Consider the following 18,915-nt stretch of genomic DNA (forward strand, 5'->3'; position numbering starts at 1 on the left):
AAATACTCTAAGAAAAAAGCAGCTGGCTATAACAGGAAAAAAGCTCTGCAACTGGATGGCGCATTCACGCCAAGACGGAAAATTCATGCTGCTGTACTAAAAACACCAACAGTTAATGCTGTAGAAGCATAGCAAAAAATCCTGAAAAACAGCCAAATAAATCCATGATGGGGAGAAAGCATTATGCTCATTTGTACAGGTAGAGGAAATAACCATTTAAAACAATTCCAAAATACTACAGATTTAGGAAATAGCGATCTGTACCTTCCATAACCCCACTTAAATGTCCCTACCCATGTAACCTACTTAAAACCAGATAAGTGTAGATGCTACTTTTAAGGAGCATTATACTTTCCGTCGTACTAACAAGGTGGCACTTTAAATAGTGCTGTTAAAAATGTGACAAATACAATTTAAATTGTATTTTTAAAAAATGCAACTTGAGAAAAAGTGTTGGCTTAGTTCTGCCTTTCCTAGAGCCGTACTTTATTTACACAGGAAAAAAAGATGCAAACAACAAATCCTAGCTGTACAGTTAACAGCATGCCTATTATTACTTTGGCATAGTTACATCATATTTAAGTTAGCAGATCCAATTAGGTCTGCGCGACATAAAATCGAAGACAACTACCATATGGGTATTTCCTTTTTATAATGTGTTGTTCTCAGTAAAACAAAATAAACCCAACCCACTAATTAAAGTAAAAGGCCATTTAAAGATTTTTAAGGCCAATCATGTTATTTCTCAAAGAAACAAACTAGTATCCTGTGAGAATGCTGGGGGGGCGGGCGGGGGGAAGGGTGAACACAATGTGTGCACCCAGTCCACACACTCCTAATTTTCACATTTTGTTTACAGGCTCATGAAAGTCCCAATTAATCTCATCAGAAAACAGTCTTTCAATGCACGTTTTCTATCATAAATCTAAAGCAGGCACATTTGACATTACATTTCCAAATCAATGGGAATTATTTGGTGAGGAAAACAGAGAAATCTTAAATTGCAGAGATACCCATGAGAGCAGCAAGGATAACAAGGAAGGCAAAATGCATAAAACCACTTGTCTGATGCGCTAGTGACCAACAATGTGCTGCTGCAGATGTAGTGGCACTGAAGCAGAAGGCTCAGGAACTGCTGGCTTGAATATGCCCGTATGGGCCACAGTCCCAGCTCTTAAGGATGGGTACAACTCACCCAACTAAGACTCAAATCCCTGGAGTAAAGCATGTCACAGCACATACGATGCAAGCAGACATCTGCAACTTCTTGTGATCAGAAGCACCATGGAAACAGCCAGCATCTCATGCTTTCCTGCTCCAATTTATTAGCAGCTTCCCCAAAACTATGCTGGATGCACACACTCATATTCCCAAGCTTGTTTAAGTTTCCAAATTTCAACAGCTCAGCCTGACCTGTGCAGCCTACAGGCTCTGCCAGAAGAGAGCAGAGACCAGCAAAGCCTCCAAAAAAAAATCTGCAATTTTAGGCAGTGAGAAAGGTCACTGAAGAAACAGAAGAGCGATGTCTCCACACATTGCTGAGGCAGTGATCGGAACAGCAGCTTTTAAGCCACAGATGCCTTGTTACCGCCACTGTAAGGCAGCACTTGAGTTCCAGTGATTTCTGCAGCCACGAACTGCACTCCTGTCTCATGGGTGGGATGAAAGATGACCTCGAGGTCATCAAAGAATACGTTGTTATTCATCTTGCTCAACCCAGCTACTGCATTTAAATAAGCTATTAAAATGCTCAGAATTAAAGGACTATCAGTGATTTGGTATCTTTACATAACAGTATACAAAGAAGCTCACGTGGTGAACGCCTCAACTGGTTGACGGCAAGGTTTACCTGCACCAAACTGCCCATTTGCTGACTCTGACAGTATTGAGAGTAATGTGAAAACATTAAATATAAGGTAAATGAGTAAGTAACTGGAAGATGATACCTCACAATAAATCTAAAGGAACTGGAAAAACAAATCAGGTCAATGACTTTCATGTCCTTCTCAAAACAGTTTTCTTACCAATATGACTAATAAAGATTACCTGGAACAAAAAATAATTTGTGCGTGAAAATAAAGGCAAACATACATACTTACAAAGCTAATAAGAGCCACATAAATCTCTGTTCACAACAAGTATGTATTTTTTAAATATGCCCGGCAGCTTTAGGCTAACACTTATGATACCTGAAGACAAAACCACGTGTTTCAACTGTTCAAGACTGTTCATTCAGAGTTTGCTCGGAGCACAAATTAGCCCTTTGATGAACAGTGACAAACCAGCAGATGGTGCAACGTGTTAATAGTGTTTTCTCATTTCCAAAGCAAGGAGCCACGCACAAATCCAGCCCAACTTCAGCCTCCTGCTAGCTCCCCAGACAAGGCACCCCCAGGGTTGTCAGAGCGGGCTGGGAACAACCACTGCTATCACCTGCTCCACTCACATCAGTGGCCCTGGGCTTTACCACAGCATTATGAGGAGTTCAATAAACACACAGATGCACGTGTTTTAACGAAGACCACCCTTCCTTCAGAACACAGTGCAATACTTTAGACATACTAAGAATGCATATATATGTGTGTGTGTGTATATATATATATATATACACACAGCTTTCTACTATCACCTTGCCATCTCTTGCTGGCCATACTGACAAGGTGCATGTTTGAAAACTACTTACAGGAAACATTTTGATAGAAGTTCATGCATATACCATCCAAAACTCAGCTAGCTACCTTGAGAAAATTTGCAACTCTCCCCTTCAATAAACCTGTGCTTCTGACAGCCTCCTCCTAACAAACACTTCAGAACTATATTGCTAGATTACATGACCGTAATTTTGAGTTATTTATGCATTTGCAGGTTGCACATATATGTAACCACTATGTCATTTCAGAAGAGTTGGGCGTTTCTTAAGTTCACGTCACATTCAGCTAATGTAACGCAGATGTTAAAAACAAGCCTAGGAAGGCTTTAATGCAGAAACTAGTTAGCTTACTGCATCTTGCATAGGTATCAGTGTATCTAATTAACAAGAATTAACTCTCAGCTTTTGTGCCTCCCCAGTTCCTGGGTGCAGCGCCTGGATGGGCACTGTGGGGGCTCCAGATGAGGCTCTCTCTGAGTACAACGCAAAGTTTAGAAACCATCTCGTTTTGCTCATTAAAAGTTGAATCCATCTTGCTGTGAAGTCTGTGCTATGCTATTTTGGGGGGTGGGGGTGGGGGGGGAAGGATTGGAATTTTTAAAAAAGTGTTCTATTTCCTTTTTTTTCTTTTAACAGTTTCATAAGCATCATTTATAAATTACAAACATAAATGAAGTTACATCATCTTTACGTTTCTATACAGAAGTCTGACTACTCAAGGCTAAAAAAAACAGTGCAGCAGATCTCCAGAAAGAAGTCCTTCAGACCTGCCCCCTGAGCAGGCTGTAGCCAGAAATGTTACTTTTCTCTGCCAAAACCACCTGAGCAATCCCTATACAGCTTAACATACAAGTATTCAAAACATCACTTAAAGGAAAAATAAAAAATAATAATAATCAACATTCCCTGCTTTTCACACACACAAAATCAAGAACCAGAATCTCACCCTAAAGGATCCCACTGCTTTATTTCCCTGGCTGTTACATTACCAAAGCCCCCCCCTCACATCACCTGAAACCAGATCTTCCAGAGTTATAAAAATCTTCAGATTGCCTCCTAGCAGCAGGAATTCAAGTCTCCTACTTCCTAGCTCCAGCTTTAACATGTTTTCTTGCAATGCCAAACGAGTCAGCCCTTTTTCACTGATAAATAGGCAGCATTAATGAGCCCTACACGCTGCACATGAGGGGGTTTGCTGGTGTGGTTTTGGTTTTATTTTTTAGGGATGGGGTGGCTTACTTAACTCCTTGCTTGCTTTAAGCATTGATCAGTCCTTTCCTAAGAACAGCCTGAGAACCACTACCGCATCTGCTGCGAGGTGATCGTAACATTTCTGCACACATTCAAATGACTCTAGGTTTAAAGACAGTGAGAAGCAACTATGTTTGTAGAAAGAAGTAAGGATTTTTGATAAATAATATATGTTTTAAAATATTTAAACCTAAAGAAACTGAGCAAGACAGTTTAATTAGGAACCACAAGATTCAGCCATCAGCAAACAAAATCAGACAGACCAATAGCCTGTAAAAAACGGAGGGATGTCTGTGAAACACAAACCAGGAGAGTGCGGCTGGAAGAAACAAAACTGCTTTGGCAGCATGAACAGGCATGGAGGGCAACCTAGCCTCCACTATCCACCCTCTGGCCTGTCCCCAGAGTCTTTTGAGCCAACTTGTTGGGTTTGTGTCAAGGAGCTGAAAGAGTCTTATAGCAATATTTAAACTTTTGAGATTCACTTCAGTTCTGCATAAAGTCCGAGACCCTAATATGCCTAAAAATAAGAGTAGTCTTTTGCACTTTTGTACATTGCTCCTATTTCACTCTCAAAGATTCCATGGCACAAGGTTAAAGGAGTAATTTTCACCTTTCCCTCAGCAACACTTACTGTATAGAAATGCACGAGAATTGCCTTTTTGGCTGTGCTGTGTAATTCAGGCCTAATCCACGTGAGAAAGCACTACAGGAGTTCAACAGGTGAGTTCTGCCAGCAGAGCTGACACAGTTACCCTAGTGGAAAGCACACGAAAAGCAAGGCTATCTGGATTTCCAAAACATACCTGTATATCACCTATGCATCAGTTTCCAGTCTTCTTTGCTACTTTTAACAGAGGTTTCCATGTGAATCAGGCCCATCCTCAAAAAACAGCAAGTTGTGGAATTTAAGACACTCGTACAAATGCTGCTACTTGCTTTATTGGTATTTCTGAGCAACCAACCATTTAGAAACACTTAAAAGCAGCTGGTGGACCTGGAAGAACTCAGAAACCAAGGAACAGCAGCAAGAGCCCTTACCAGAACTCCAGGTAATTTGAGTTTTATTTTGAATTTGTCAGTGTATGATTTAAAATTGTTGGGTTCCCAGAGGTTAAGCATTCTGCAAAAAATACAAGAATACACAGCAGGATTTGCACAGACTGTAAATGCCAAAACTATAAATCTTAAAAACCCATAATTTGTTTCTTCTCAGCCTTTGAGAATTAATGGGATTATTAAATGCAGTATATCAGGAACGAGAAGAGTTTAAGCCTTCATTAATTTATGAAACATCTGATTAAGCAGCATTGCCTGTGTCACTCCATGCAATGAAACTGCCTGTGCAGTCTTCCTAGAAATAGTTTTAACTCGAGGTTACTCTCATTCATGCAACATTGCTGCTTTTTAGGACATGTTTTTAACATCAGTGTATAAAACCAAGACAACAGCAGCCTAATAAGTCACTGTAGTTTGAAACAAACAAATAAACAAAAACCCTCAAGAAATGGGGAAGTTTTCCAACCTTACCATTAACGAAGAAAAGAATCCAAAGCCAAATGCAACTGCATCACCACCTACTGGGCAATGATCAATATGGTCTTAATGCTGGATCAGTCAAAAAAAAGTTGAAGGTGACATTTTGTGATGAAGACTATGACAGTCTCTAAGATGACGGATTATGATGTGCAATTTGAATCAGCATCAACCAGTCATGACACAGGAATGCAGTCCAAAAAGGTATGGTATTTTGAAATGGCAATATCAGGAGTGAAATTAATGGCACTACCATGACTTGGCTCGCTCTCAACTCCAAAGCGCTTTGCAGGAACTGACTCCAATAATCAAAATGGAAGCAGCTGAGTAGCACCTGAAGCTGAGCACTGCACCATCAGCCCAAATGCAATGCATCTGGTGAAGCTTGAAGACTTGCCTATCCTCAGGAACCGTGCCAGGGCTTTGCAAACTTGTTTTCACAAGAACAGACAAAAGGAACATACACAGATATAAACCAAAATAGCCCTAGGCAAAGAAAACACAGAGTTATCTCATGGAGGCTTCCGAGGGCACTCTCTATAGCTACAAATGACTGAAAAAGGAAGGGAACTAATTTCCATTATCTGCTCTTTCCACTCTTCTATTAATGACAGATCTCTGAAGGGGGCCCTGTGGACAAGAGAATTTAAAAATTTCCTAAGCACCTATTGTAAGCGCTGTGGGGAACACGCAGCCATCCCTCACAGTACCTTCACCCGTCATGAAAAGACAGAGATCTTGAGCATCTTTGAAAATACTGAGTTCAAAACCAGCGTGTTCTTAACTGAAGTGGTATCGGAAATGCAAAAATAACCACATGCTTCAGTGTCCTGGATCTTCAGTGGAAATCACCGACTGACAGAACAACCTTTATTGAAATACCTGTGACATATGAGGCGTTAGCACTTGACTGAAAAAATACCCCCAAAACATAAAAACAAAATCCCCAAATCCAGTAACAGAAGCACAATGGAAAAAAATAAAGTTTTGTTTGTTGCCAGATTTCTCATTTTAAAAAGAAAAAAAAAAAAGGCAAGAGCATTCATTTGGGGGGCTTACTTCATGCGAGTTTTCTCCTTTTAAATGAAAACCCCGCTGCCTGAGAAACATGGAAGGAGAAGTGAGCTTGCTTTTGTGACCTGCGTGGGCAGAGCAGAGGGAAAGATGGCTTCTTGCAGTACTGTTTGAATACTAATCACAATTAGGGGAAGATGAGTGCATCTTCACCCAGTGGGAAGATTCACAACAACTGCATACATGGTATGCGATTAGCAACTGTGAAATGCTGCATTTACTACAGTGCTCATTTTGGGAAATAAGAAAAAAAAGAACTATGTTAAATGTAAATGTGAATTAAAGTAACCAACAGAAGGAACTGCTTAGCTGGAATTTAAACATTACATTACTTTGAATGTAGCTTGCTGTATCCAAATCACATGTAGAAATTCAGAGGTGGGACTGTCGGTAACAGACTACTGAGAGCAGATTTGAGAGAGGCAGGATGGGGAGCACAGGTAGATGGTACATAAGACCTATACTGCTTAATTGGAAGTGGAATTTGCACTCAGAGTGAGCCATGAAAAATGGCTTTGCTATAAATAGGAGTCTACTGTATATTGCATGAACCGCACACCGCACTGAAATCCTGAAAGGAAGCAATTGCTGCTTTTTGAGCTTAAAACCATCTCAGGGAGAGACCCTAGGCTGTGCAGAGCTAAGGCAAGAGAGGGGAAAGAAAGATTAAGGGGCACGTAGCATCAGCGATGCTGGTACTTGCTATACCCTTCTTATTCCCACTTTGGAAAGAGGCAGGGAGAGGCCATCTAAGCTCACGGAAAAAATTCTCAGGAGGGGAGGACATGCAGAAGCAGAAACCACAAGGAACAGGAAACAATAAAGATAGTACTGAAGAAAAGAAGCATTTCCAAATGAGCTTCTCACAGATTGCTGCTTAAATGTGATGTGTATAACAAGGATTTAACAATCTACTCCTTTCATCATAAGTCACTCAGCAATGTTCATATGAAAGATTTAATCAGTGCATTCACGTATATACAGAACATACTGGACTGAATGACACATATTACATTAAAAATACGTATCAAAGTTTCTCAGATGCTACAGGGCATGAAAATGCAATGGAGGTATCTGAAAGCAGGAAGTGAGACTACAGAACACCTCATTTTTCTAGGCAGGAAAACAAAACGATATTTGAAAGGAATCAAAGCTGTAGGAACAAAATGATTTCTGATCTAATTTAAAGGATTATCTAAAAACTTAATAATCTCTGCTTGTAATTAGATAAATGGCATACTCAGATTGATTAAGCTTGTCATTTACAGTAGGAGTACACATTCTTCTTCTATATAAAAACAAAGAAACAAGAATGCTCAACTGAAATATTCTTAAATTGCGAAATACCAGCAGGTCAAAGCTGAATGACCAATGGGTACATTGTTAACATATGGATACCATCAAAGTATTTTGGATTGGCCTGAAAAGTTGGTTTTGCACAGTACTGATTTATCTTTCTTAAATTTAAAAACAAACAAAGGAAGAAACAAAAAGCCCGTCCTTTTCCTGCCCCCATTTCTAGGTAGCTGTCTGCCTTTGTCATCCCAGAGAGGCACGTACAGCCAGGCTGGAAGCATGACTTGCCGTTACAGGTTGCTGCTTCAAGAAGATATTGCCATGCTGATCTCATTCATCAGTGTGCCTCGCTAATTTTGGTAAAGAGCAAGCAAGCAACTGTGGGAACAACAACAAATGAAGACCATCCATTTAGCTGTCACCTTGACCGATTTCAGTTTCCACTTAACTGTTACCACCTCGAGTATTCTCATCTTCCCCAGGCACTTCCCCAGAAATGCAAATGCCAGATCCCTTGAGGTGCCTACAGGAGCCTGCCCATCCTCAGCAGCTTTGGAAGTGGTGAAAGAAGAAACACAGCCGGCACATCGTGCCAGGTACAGATGCTGTTGTATACACAAATTATTATAAGCCATCAGGAAAGTATGTGTTATTTTCATCAGATTGTGAGAATAACCGGTAATATACTACAACAACTTTCAGGCTGGGCAGTTCACAGATTTGGTGCAGATGTACCCTTCTATCTCTTCCAACCATTCCATTCACACATGACCCTAGGCTGTTTCTTTAACCACCACTAAAAAGTCTCTAACAAAATCACCATGCAAACTTTGCAGATGTGTAAAAAGCATTATCCTTCTAGTTGAAAGTTCATACACACAGATCTAGCCCCAGAAATGATAGGTAACAAAGTGTTTCCCCTCCTTTGGGAAGAATTTTGTGAGTATTTTGTTGCATCTCAAAAGCCTTAAAGAATAATAATAATAAAAAAAACCACCATAATGCATTGAAAATGCTGAAACTAAGAAAAAAAATCATGAGTTATATCAACACTACTCAGTTGGAATGAGACAAGACAGTACATTAGGACACTGAAGACATTAACATAAGCCTAATGCCATTAATGGCTAAGAAAACCTGAGTTTTCAAAGTGAAGGATTGCTATTTCTATTAATAGGCAAGAGGCTGCATAAAACTTTAGGATCAGCAACCTGTACTGACTCACTCCTCTGCAAATTTTTAATTTATTGACAAAGAAAACAATTGCACAGGACTCCATACAAAGTAAAAGACATTTCCACTCACATCTGCTCTGGATGAGCACGATTCTTCAGCTTACTTGCCTGTGTTAGACAAAATGTCAATAGCTGCAATAATAAAAAGTTACTTTGGGAGCAATGCCTTATCTCTTGAGTACAGCAAGAGGAGTGATTCACAAGAGTGTAATAGCTTTGAAACAGTCACGAGGCCAGCCACTTATCCCAGACCTATCCCTTCAAAAACAACAACAAAAACTCCAAACCTCTTCTCCCTCCCCTTGCCAAAAATTCTAAAAATCATAAGCATAATATAGGCATTAAACAGTCTTGGAAGAATTAGAGTACATACCACAGAAAAAAAATAGAGTTGAAGGTAAATGTTATAAGGTTCCATTTGATTGGCTTTATATCATCAACACTGAAGTATGTTAATAATTTATGTTAATGTAAGGCATCAGAGCAAAATATTCTGCACCCCTTCTCTAAAAATACTTATGAAACATTATTACTATCCTTGCTATGAGAAGAAAACTGGGGTTTTGCTCATAAATTTAGTTGGCCTCCTAAAACATACTAAAGCAGCAGCTTTTCTACATTTATTTTATAAAATACTGGTCACTGAATGTGACTGATTAACTGTGAACAGAAAATTTGTATCAAGTGCATTGCAGATAAGAAAAAAAGCCATGTTATGTGCTTTTCCTTTCCCATAATGTCATACTTACTCCTAGATATTCTCAAGTGCTCAAAATCATTACAAATCGTTGTATTTTCATTCAAGGAATTTATGTATATTTAATGATATTTCAGTGCTAATAAATGAGCAGATGAGGAATCATGTTTTTAAGAAACAGCTGGAACTGCTCCAAAATCCTCTTCTAGAGACCACTAGACATTATGCTACTTCCTGTAACCCGCACTTTGCAAGAACTAATTTTCCTGGAATTTTATACAGCTTATTATTACATGTAGCACTCAAGACTCCTTTTTCCCCAACTCTTATGAGAAAATATGTCCAAATTCTTGCTTGCAATTGTGATAGAAACCCAGTAGGGATAATAAAGTTCTTTCTCCACTCCCACAAAGAACATTCCAGTTCCAAAATTCTTCAGAAGAGGGGAAGTAGGAGAAATGGACCAAGCACCAGCTGAAGAAACTGTTGGAAGGACCAAGTATAAAGCAGTGATTGCACAGCACTCCTCAGTCAAAAACCAACAACAGGCACATCACACTTTTCAACAGGGAGATGGGTACAACAATGAATGGTTTATTCTCTGAGCAAACCCACACAATTTGCGTAGCTCCGTGTTTTGGCCAGGTTATATAAAAAGGAAAATGTATTTATGCTTCTCCATGATTTTGAAAACTCTTGCCATTTCTGAAAAATTAGGTATCTGATATTTTAACTTTAATATTCTAAGTCTAATACCTAGAAGTCACTAGAGTACTCTTCAGTCAGCTGATCTGGGTCATAGCATAGACGTAAAAAAAACAAAACTCTTCCAGCCATGCACAAACAGGAGTACACACAGCAGCATGTATTATACATATGAGACAATAAACACTGAATTTCCTTTCCACTTCTCATATTAACACAGTCAGAGGATTCAAAGAAATGGCATTAGAAGGAGAATGTATTGCTCTATAACAAAGTGTGAACTCCACCACTTTCTCGTCATTTTCAAAACAAATTATGGAACAAAATCATTCAAATTAAGGGCAATTACCATCCTAGCTTCCAGCAGCTAAACAGAGCCAAATGCCAGGCAGCTCTCCTCACGATATTCCTGTGGAGAGATAAAATGCATTCATCTGGACCAGCCTGCTTTTGGGTTTATTCACAAATTTTATTTCTTTCTCCCCCTCATCGTCCTCTGTATCCTCCTCCTCCAACATGATTCATCTTTGCATATTCTTCCCATTCCTACTGCCCTTCCCTTCTCTTCAAATCCTCACACAGCTCTCTTCAAGAAAATGAGAAAAAAATAAAGTATCGGATCCTTTTCTCAAGTTGCAGCTTCCTGACAAGGGCTTGAGGTCACAGCTAATAGAAACTAAGGACCTTCTTAAAAGCAAGTACACCAAGTCCGAATAAAACTCAGGACGTATGGCCAGTTCTAAAGACCTAAGTGATCTTCACCAATCCACTGTTTCAATATCCAATCTGATCAAAACTATGAAAAACCACTGCGGTAAAATGTCATACCACCCAATGATCCTAGCCCAAGACACCGAGGAGCTGTGCTGGTCTCTGCAGAGAGCAGTTCCAGGAGCTCTGATGCATGAGGCAGGCACCGATGGGATTTCTGTGTCCATACTGCCCGAGGTGCCAACAGAACAATGGCAACTCCCTGCATATCCCCTGCTGTAGAGCTAACCGAAGTACCAGTACGTTCCCCTATTCCAGGAAGAAAAGTATGAGAACACAGTTGGGGAAAATTCTAATTAGTAACAGTGATTTCCTTTTTATGTGGAGACATAAGAGTCTACCAGGTTTTTGGCAAAACAGTATTGAATGTGAAAGTTTTAACTAGCTGGTTACAGCCTATAATTCAGAAACTCCTCCTTCTATACAAATCAATACTTTCAAACAACGTTACTGGAGTTGGTGCTATAGTGCTCTGAAAACATGTTCAGTGGATTTCTGCAGAATTCATATATTATACTGTTAGTAAAGACACTTTTTTTTTTCCCAACTGATGATATCTCAGAGGACATACCCTTAGCAAGCTTTGAATACATGGGTATTCTGAATAAATCTCTCAGAAATCTGACTGTAAAGTATAGGATACTAAATAAACCTTCCTTCCAAATATTAACATAAAGAGAAGCTTTTCTCAGACACATAATTTGCACTTCCATACGGATTCAGTGATCCAGAATCAGAAAAACGTCACTCGGCCACCTCTCTAAAATAACAGGAAAGCATTCATTAACTGGACTTACTATTAGCATGACACAGTTCATTAAGTATGCTACTGTCTTCATTGGTACAGGAAACTGTTTATAATTCTGCTGGACGTGCTCAAGCTTCCCTTTCACTAGGGCTGGAAATGAAAGAAACTTCCAGATAATGCAAGCCAAACATCTGGCACATTCAGAGAACACTTGCATGCTAATGATGGTGGGAGAAGTAATATCTCTCATCAGTTCATTTCATAACAATCATGTAGGTTGTGTGGCGAGATAGGAAGTACAGAAACCTTTTTTCTTTTATTTTTCCCCTCCCCATCGGGTGCTCAGATTTGTCTCACTGTCTGTGCATATCTACTGACACCCCAGATGTCTGTGAACTAGAAAGACTACATCAGCACTGCCACTACTTACTAATTTTACATTCCCGCAGGTCTGCTGAAGGTAAGTTCCATTTCTCAGGGGTTATAGGTAAATTTTTGCCCATGGAGTATGACGCCAATCCAAGACCATTTCCAATTGCACAAAGCAAGAGTTCAGCACTTGCTTGTGCTACCAACACTGCTTGGGCTTTGCGCACAAGTGCACAGCTGTGGCAGAGACCCCGGCACCACCTGCCCCTCTGAAAGCCCTCAGCACTCTCCACAGTGCAACTGGTAATGGTGTGAAACCTGCTCAACCACCAGCACCCGGTGGGAGAGGTGTAACGGACCCTGGGACAGGACCTGGAGCTGGAGCTGTCCCAGGCAGTGCCCAGAACACACTACATCCCTGCTCCCTTCAGCGAGCTGGAGGCACAGAGGCAACTCAAGAGGGTGCAGAGGGAGGCTGATGACACTGCTGGGAAGCACTGCCCATCAGGACAGGACCTAGTGGGGTTCACCTGGCAGCGAGTATGACCTACTGCAGCCTCAGTACCGCCTTATTGCATTTAGGCTTGCAGCAATTGCTGCTGGGAATTCTGACCAGCTCCTCTTGTAGCTCAAGATGACCCAGGACAGCCTCTAGCTCCTCTGGTGGCCTGGGGCAGGACACAGGCCTCGGGGCAGGACACAGGCCTCGCAGTGCCTGTGGCAACTGCCCAAGGTGCAGGCTGCAGAGCCATTTGCAGCAAGTCTCAGACTCCGCTGTGCCCGCCTCACCCAAGGGTGTTCACACAACAGCAGAAATACCAGCTAGGGTCAGGTTAATGCAATGCTACTCTCTGGCTTTATTTAACAGTGGGCCTAAAAATCACTTGCCAGTGAACAGTTTCATGTCATGCAGGGGGGCAAAGCTGGCTTTAGTTGTAAGTAGAGGTATCTGAAAAGTGACACCGCTGCGCTATACACCACATGGCAGTGTTTTTGCACTAAGCTAAGTCAATGTGAGCAGGTAAAAATAAGAGTTATGCCAGAATACCAGCTACAGGTCCATGCGCAGGATGGTTCGTGTTGTGTTCTCAAGTCCCTGATGTTGGTCCAAGGCCAAAACAGCAGTAGGCCTTGGATCAATCAATCATCTTTCCTCTGGAGAGCTCTGTAAACACTAGTGCCAGCCTTGAGCTATGTCTAGTGTGCAACTCATCAGCTGAAACAAGTGTAGTAATAACCATGGTCTACCACGGCTCATAAATTGCTATGTGGACTCCACTTTCCCGCTGATGCTGGGAAATCTGGGAGAGTCTAAGCTATTACATTTTAAATCACAGGGCCATAATTTCTTATCCCGCTCCCTGCCTCTAAGGGAATTGTTGCCTATGGTGTGTTCAACATTCAGCTAAGGCAGAATCATACCGCAACAAAGACTAGGAGGCAAGGTTAAGAGAGAAGCACATTTTCTCCTCTTGTTTGCAGGTATGCTCGGGACAAGTGAGTACAGTAGATCTTTGGCTGCATCTCAAGCAGTATGTGTAGCATGAAGATTCATTTACAGAGGCAAAACCAAATCTCACCCTAGGCTCTTTAGAAAGCAAATTGGACACTGCATGGGTCTGATGTGGTCACAACAGTACAAATTAAACAAGCATCCAAGGGTACAGAAGCAGACTGAGGCATTCACGTCTCACTTCCACTGAGAGCCACAGGCCACTTTGAATCAAGCCAGCCCAAAGTCCACTGTATCTGAAAAACAGAGGGCTGTCAATCCAACCACATCACTTCACCAGCATACTGTCATCCTTGTACCCCCTCACGCATAAGTTTGGTGTGAAGTACACTGCACAGAGCACCTCACCTGTCCAGGCCACACAACACTAACCACTTGGGCAAGTAGCAGCTCTTATGTTTTGTTCAGGACAGATAAATCTTTCACAGCCATGCACAGATGGCCAGGCAAGGATGAATAAATTCAACATGGCACTGGATGTCTGCTAGCTGTACTCCAGACCCACCTTAGGAAGAGTCGACACCACCACAACTGATAGCTTGGTGGCCGCTTCACCTTGCATTTGGTTCTTCAGTACAGAAACAGAGAGATGATTTTGTCTGGTGTATTTCCTGTGAGGTTCATGACTTCAGCTAGACTGTAATTTGCCCGGTTTTGTGACCGTAGACCAGAAATGATAAGCTATCCAACATGCTGGTTACTCAGAAAGAGCAGCCCTGAACAGTTTTCTAATCTATTTACAAATAATCTGGGCCAAGCTGGTGTGGTGAGCTTATCAGGCAGCAGTGATTTCAAAGGTGCAGCACTACATTCTCTGATCAGGATGCTCCAAAGCATGCAGAAAACTGAACGTAAGACACAGAAGCAGTGGTGAATACAGAGTTATTCTCAATACACAATATTACTAAAGTAGCAGCTGCTTGGTAGGCAGGGAGGCCGAGCAGGGAACTTCTAAAACTGAGTCACCAAAGGATCAAGTGTGCTAGAAAGTCATTACGAAACTGTTAAAGGGAGGATACAGTGTGAAAGTACATCACCAAATTAAAATCAAGTGTCACTTATTTATGAACCAAGTATGTAAATTTATGGACCAAGAACAGCTCTGTATCCCATCATCAGCTTCTGACCCATTGTATCAAACAGCAGCTGTTTTACTTGGCTGTTCCTGCTCTGTGAGTGCTGTGATTATGACCATATTCAAGGTGGGACTTCTCCAATTTTTTACCATCTGCTAACTTGTAATCAAAGCCTGCTTTCCCAGGACCAGCAGTGTAACAGGTCCAGAATGCATCGTCACAGCTCAAAAACATGGAAGCACTTTGCAGTGACATTAGAAGAGCAGTAAAAACAACAGCAACAATCCTCCCTGCAATGTTCCAAGCTCTTCTTCCGCAAGCCCAAAGAAATCCAACAGCTGGGACTGTCAGGTGTGCACAGCTTATAGACTGTGTCTAGACCAGGAACTTTAACTTCAGCTACCTAAATTCTCCTTCTGAAACCTAGAAGCATCCTGACCCGCAGATGCAAATTGTAACAGAACAAATTTGTGAAAATGAATCATCGAAAATCAGATCTCCAAATAATCGTGTACAATTTGTCACAATCCTGGTCTACTCCTTCCTCACTCCTTTGGTCTAATACAGGGTAAATGCTTAAAAAAAATGCAAAATTAATCTCATTTATAATTTTATCTGTGTTGGTATGCTGGGATGGAGAAGAGTACTACCAAGCAATAGTAGTTTTGTGGAAATGCAAAAGCAGTCTTACCATCTCAAATGTCACATGGAAAGTAGATTGAACTTACAGAATCACAGAATCATCTAGGTTGGAAGAGACCTCCAAGATCACCTAGTCCAACACCTGACCTAACACTAACAAGTCCTACACTAAACCATATCACTAAGCTCTACATCTAAACGTCTTTTCAAGACCTCCAGGGATGGTGACTCCACCACTTCCCTGGGCAGCCCATCCCAATGCCTAACAACCCTTTCGGTAAAGTTCTTCCTAATATCCAGCCTAAACCTCCCCTGGCGCAACTTTAGCCCATTCCACCTCACCCTGTCACCAGGCACGTGGGAGAACAGACCAACCCCCACCTCGCTACAGCCACCTTTAGGGTACCTGTAGAGAGCGATAAGGTCGCCCCTGAGCCTTCTCTTCTCCAGGCTGAACAATCCCAGCTCCCTCAGCCGCTCCTCATAAGACTTGTTCTCCAGACCCCTCACCAGCTTCGTCGCCCTTCTGTGGACACGCTTGAGCACCTCCATGTCCTTCTTGTAGCGAGGGGCCCAAAACTGAACACAGTACTCGAGGTGCGGCCACACCAGAGCCGAGTACAGGGGGACAATCACTTCCCTAGACCTGCTGGCCACACTGCTTCTTATACAAGCCAGGATGCTGTTGGCCTTCTTGGCCACCTGAGCACACTGCTGGCTCATATTCAGCTGCCTATCAACCAGTACTCCCAGGTCCCTCTCGGCCAGACAGCTTTCCAACTACTCATCTCCCAGCCTGTAGCGCTGCTTGGGGTTGTTGTGCCTCAGGTGCAGGACCCGGCACTTGGCCTTGTTGAACTTCCTGCAGTTGGCCTCAGCCCATCGGTCCAGCCTATCCAGATCCTCCTGCAGAGCCTTCCTTCCCTCGAGCAGATCGACACACGCACCTAACTTGGTGTCATCTGCAAACTTACTGAGGGTGCACTCAATCCCCTCATCCAGATCATCGATAAAGATATTAAAGAGGACCGGCCCCAGCACTGAGCCCTGGGGGACACCACTAGTGACCGGCCTCCAACTGGATTTGGCTCCATTCACCACAACTCTTTGGGCCCGGCCACCCAGCCAGTTTCTACCCCAACGAAGCATACACCAGTCCAAGCCAAGAGCAGCCAGTTTCTTCAGGAGAATGCTGTGGGAAATGGTGTCAAAAGTCTTACTGAAGTCAAGGTAGATCACATCCACAGCCTTCCCCTCATCCACCAAGCGCGTCACCTTGTCATAGAAGGAGATCAGGCTCGTCAAGCAGGACCTACCTTTCATAAACCCATGCTGACTGGGCCTGATCGCCTGCTTGCCCTGCAAGTGCCGCGTGATGACACTCAAGATAATCTGCTCCATCACCACAGTTCCACAGCCAAACCACCAGTGGTATTCAAAAAGTAAACAATTTCAGGAAAGAAAGAAAAAAAAAAAAGATAGCTGAATTTTACTTCAAAAAAAAGGTATAAGACATTAAACTGCTATAAAAGTTCAGGAGACATTAAGTGCTTTTTAATAGAGCTTGCAATTCTTTCTGTATTTCGTGATACTAAGGTTTTCTTCCTGAAAGCTTGGAATTCGTTCTAGATTTTTGCACTGAAACCTTGCAGATATTTCTCTGTGAAACCAACAGTTAATGTCTACTCTGCAAGAACTTGCTGGCAATTTAGCTGATGGTCTACTCAGCTAAGTGGAACTTGCATTAAATCAAGCGGGGCACCACCAAAACAAGGACTGGAGTGCAGACATACAGACTGCACTGAACGGCTGGAGATTGTACAGTAGCTAACATAAATATATGCATGTTATATATGTGTATATATATATATATGGAGAGAATATACACTCAGGTACAAGCACAACAATAACATGGTTCTAAAACTGTGCAATCTGAAAGGACTAAAGCAGGATCTGAAGCTTAGAAATACTTACAAATACAGGCCTTCAGACCCAACTGAATTATTTCGAACAACAAGCTCCAGGCTCAATTACACCTGCAAAACAGAGGAAGCCCTGGTGCAACCACCTAGCTTGATCTTATTATTTCTCCAGACATGAGCATAGTGGATATTCTCTAAAGGCTTTCCAATTTGAGAAAGAGATACAAAGCCAGAAGTGCCCCATATGGCAACTTCAATATTAGTTTTGGTCACAGTCACTCTGGGAAGAGACGATCCAGTCAAATCGTATTTGACTGCAGTAATGCCATAAACCTTGAAGCACCACGTAGATCGCTGTAGCGTTCTTAGAGAAGTAGGGACTATCAGAAAGTGTGCCACCATTGGAGATTTCAATTTTCCAGATACAAAGAGCAAAGAATACTGTCGGCAGTGTAATTTGTGTACTCTCACACGCAATTGATTCAGTGGATAACCTTTATATCTGTAAGAAATAAGGTTAATTCATACTCGATTTTCAGAGAATTCACTCACAGTAAACTGCATTTGAATGGTAATAAACTGATTAAATAAAATGGAAGAACAAAAGAAAACAGATTTGTAATTAAGGCTTATCAGCATTTGTTCTGAAAAAAAATAAAAAAGAAAGAAATTAAGAGAACTTGAAAAATCAACTGAATTGAGGAGCTCAGCTATCAGAATATGAAGAATATGTCCAAACACAATGTTTTCCTGCTTTTGATAGCTTTATAAAATTTCTTCAGTATTACAGGTATGGAAAGATCAGGAAAATAACACCTTAGGCTCCCATGCAGGACATTTTTGACTTTGTTGTTAGTAAGGGTTTTAATTAATATTTTTACTATGGCATGGAAGGAAGGAGATAAACAGTGAAAGAAAAAAAAGTAAGATACACAAGGGGAAAAAAGAGGAAATCATCATAAAGTGGAATTAAAAACTTTAGGAGCCACTAAAGAGTCGAACCCCAGGTTTTGAAATAAATGGCACACAAAATTGAACACTGCTAAGACATTTCTTTTAACTGGGATACTGCATACAATTAAAGAGTAGGAAATAAATTATTCATGTTTTAAGTAAAAGAAGATTTTTCTACAACCCTATAAAACTCACTTCAGTGGCACAGAGACCAAGTATTCTTCCCTTCCAATCTCCTTCCAGAGACTTGAAAGCATTGCAAAATGTGACCAAATTTAATATGGGTTTAACAAAAGGTAGCTTGTGACAGACTAACCTAAGAGATTACTTCATCAGATAACATTCTCCAAAAGCTGTAGATCTCATTAATTGGGATTTTAGCAGAGCATTCAGCAGTGTCACATGGGAAACTGTTAGCTAAGCTGCAACCAGCACAGCAATTTTGAGATGGGCGAGCATCTGGCTCAAGGGGACAC

The 18,915-nt window shown here is 41.5% G+C and overlaps 1 protein-coding gene across 17 annotated transcripts in view; it reads right to left on the reverse strand.

The window, feature by feature from the left end:
* PCDH15 (protocadherin related 15) overlaps nucleotides 1-18,915 on the reverse strand; it is a 738,695-nt gene that overhangs the window by 388,217 nt on the left and 331,563 nt on the right. Inside the window, exon 1 of one of the 17 annotated variants that reach the window (XM_067000242.1) lies at nucleotides 5,432-5,711. The exons of 15 other annotated variants lie outside the window; for them this stretch is intronic. The gene's annotated coding sequence lies outside the window, so the exon portion shown is untranslated. Of the gene's footprint in view, nucleotides 1-3,661; nucleotides 3,769-5,431; nucleotides 5,712-18,915 lie in introns of those variants that run through there. One more of the 17 variants, XM_067000243.1, reaches the window with a different exon arrangement.

This window comes from Anser cygnoides, chromosome 7 (genome assembly GCF_040182565.1).
Source record: "Anser cygnoides isolate HZ-2024a breed goose chromosome 7, Taihu_goose_T2T_genome, whole genome shotgun sequence".
NCBI classification, from domain to species: domain Eukaryota; kingdom Metazoa; phylum Chordata; class Aves; order Anseriformes; family Anatidae; genus Anser; species Anser cygnoides.